This window comes from Heterocephalus glaber, unplaced genomic scaffold (genome assembly GCF_053883595.1).
Source record: "Heterocephalus glaber isolate CG9 unplaced genomic scaffold, H.glaber_assembly_v1.0 deba00001687, whole genome shotgun sequence".
NCBI classification, from domain to species: domain Eukaryota; kingdom Metazoa; phylum Chordata; class Mammalia; order Rodentia; family Bathyergidae; genus Heterocephalus; species Heterocephalus glaber.
The window spans coordinates 19,202,391-19,205,413 of record NW_028258412.1 but is presented as its reverse complement, the minus strand read 5'-3'; positions in this window follow the sequence as shown (position 1 = coordinate 19,205,413).

The following is a 3,023-nucleotide window of genomic DNA, read 5'->3' as shown; positions in this document are numbered from 1 at the left end:
TGGCCGTAGAGAGAATTACACCAGCCTGAGCCGGAAGCAGGAAGGTCACAGAGGATGGGTATAGTGGGTATGGTAAAAAGCCACTGTGACGGGATTAGGGGACAGATGTGCGCTTTGAGTCACAAGCCTGTATAAGGCTCCTTCTAGCAACGTATTACCTCCACACACTGCGAGTTCGCGCCTCACTAGGGAAGAGAAGGACATGCTGCCAAAGGCTCGAAACAGCTTTCAATTTGGCTTCCCACAAGCCCAGGGACCTTGCACAGAGCCCCCTGAATTAACACAGGGGTTTTCAACACCAGGCTGTGCCATTATTGAGAAACAAATCTTTCCCATGAACCTCAAATTTAACCATTGTGGATTTTTGTCTTGGAGTTCTGAAAGCATTCCCACTGCTGAGAAATATCTTCTGTCTTAGTTACTGTCTCATTGCTGGGACAAAATAACCAACACTCACAAGTTAAAGGAGGAAGGGTTTATTTTACCTCACAGTTTGTAGAGATTTTGGTCCCTAGTCAGTTGGCTCCAAAGTAGGGTGGCATGGCAGAAGGGCATCACAGAGGAGACACTGGGCTGGGATTCAGCTAAGTGGCATTGCACCTGCCTGACAAGCACAAGGTCCTGAGTTTGATTCCTGGTACCAGGAAAAAAAAAAAAAACAGGAGAAACAGTCCATGGCAGGGTAGGCAGTAAGAGCAAGTGAGCCCCTCCTTTTCCCTTTAATTCCATTCATCCACGCCCAGAACTATGCTACACCAATCTGGACTAATCTAGTACCATACACCTTTAATCCCAATATCACACATCCATGATCCAGCCACCTTTCAAAGCCCCACTTATGAGTGCACGAGGCTTTCGGGGGACATCTAGATACAAGCTCTAACACCTTCCAAGATACTCAGGCAGAGGCCCTCAAAAATAAACAGAACTGTGTTGCTCATGGATTAGAAGACTTAATATTGGTAAAGTGAGAATTCTACCCTCAAACAATATGCAGATTTAATGTAATCTGGAACAAAATCCCAATGGCATTTATTTTGCATAAATGGAAAAATTCATATGGAACTTCAAAGGATCCAAAATACCCAAGATAGGGGCCGGGGATTTAGCTCAGTGGTTCTGCCACCTGCCTCAAAAGCGCAAGGTCCAGAGTTCAATCCCCAGTACCAAAAAAATACCCAAGATAATCTTTAAGAAAAAAAGGAGCGGGAAGAACTAGATGGAGGACTCACAATTTCCTAACATGGTGCTGAACTGGGAATGGGCTCAGTGGTAGAGCCCTTGGCCCGCAGGCCGCAGGCCCCGGATTCCTTCTCCAGTACCACAAAAAAAAAAAAAAAAAAATTTAGTGCCATCAAACCAATGTGGTATTTGCATAAAAATAGATAAATTTAAAAACCAAGTAGAACCAAGCACCTAGCAACATCCACAGTTGGTTGATGCTCACGAGTGCTGAGACTGTTTGATGGGAAAAGAAGTCTCATCAACTGGTGATGAAAACATGGGTGCCCACGTGCACAGAATGAAGCTGGGTCCTCACCTTACACCACATGCTAAATTAACTCAGGTGGATCAAAGAGCCAGGTGTGGTGGCGCACTTCTGTAATCCCAGCACTGAGGAGGCTGAGGCAGGGGGATCACTGTCAGTTTGAGGCCAGACTGGGCCACATAATGAGACCCTGTCTCAAAAAAAAAAAAAAAAAAAAAAAATCAAAGATCTACATTTTAGGAGCTAAAAATGTAAAATTCTTTTTTAAAAAAATAGAAGAAACTCTACATGACCTTGGATTTGATAATGGATTCTTAAGTATGACATCAAAAGCAGAGGTAAAAAGGGAGAAACAGATAAACTAGACTTCATTAAGAGCAAAAACTTCTGTGTGTTAAAGGACACTATTAAGACAGTTGAAAATTCAGCCCACAGAATGAGATAAAAAATATCTGCAAATCATACCTCTGCTAAGGGATTAAAATCCAGAATATAAAAAGAACTCCTATTACTCAACAGCAAAAACACAAAACTATAATGTAAACATGGGCATAGGGGTTGCATAGACATTTCTCTCATCAAGATATAAACATGAACCAGGAACTTGCACAAAGAATCAACAACTGGTATCTCATCTTATTAAAAAGCTTCTGGGGCCCGAGGATTTAGCTCAGTGGTTGCCACCTGCATCACAAGCACAAGGTCCCAAGTTCGATCCCCGGTAACCAAAAAAAAAAAAAAAAAAGCTTCTGCACTACAAGAGAAACCACCAACAGAGCTAGGAGACAACCTACAATGTGGGAATAAATTTTATCAGCTGTTCCTCAGACAAAGGTCAACTGTCTTGACCCAGCTATTCCTCTGCTGGGTACCTTCCCAAAAGAATTAAAAGAATCATACCATAGCGATATATGTGCACCCATGTTTATAGCAGCACAGTTTGTAATAGCTAAAACTTGGAAACAGCCCAAGTGCCCATCAACTGGAGACTGGATAAAGAAGATGTGTTTTTTTTTTAATAAAATGGAGTACTATTCAGCCATAAAGAATGAGAAACTAGAGACAAATATAGCTAAATGGATGCACATCGAGGCCATCCTCTTAAGTGAAATAAATAGGACACACATGTGTAAATACCAAATTGTTTCTCTGGTGTGAGAAGCTAAAAGCATAAATAAGGATCAAAATGTATAATTGATAATGTGAAATAGGTAGAAAAGGTCTAAAGGAGTAGGGGAAGTAGGAGGGGTAGGGGAAAGGAAAGAAGGGAAAGGAAAAAATATGAGAAAAGAAAAAATGGAAACAAAGTCTTTGTAAATAGGGAAGGGTGGAGGGGGTGAAGGGAGGGCAGGGGAATGGGGAAAAAATAAGAACCAAGATACGTCATGTACAGGTACAAGATCCCAATAATGAATGTAACTGTATTGTATACTTAAAATGTACCGATAAACTTAATGGAAAAAAAACAAGCCTCGAAGCTGCACACCATGAAAGGCAATACTCAATAAATTCCTTCCTATATATCTCTGAATAT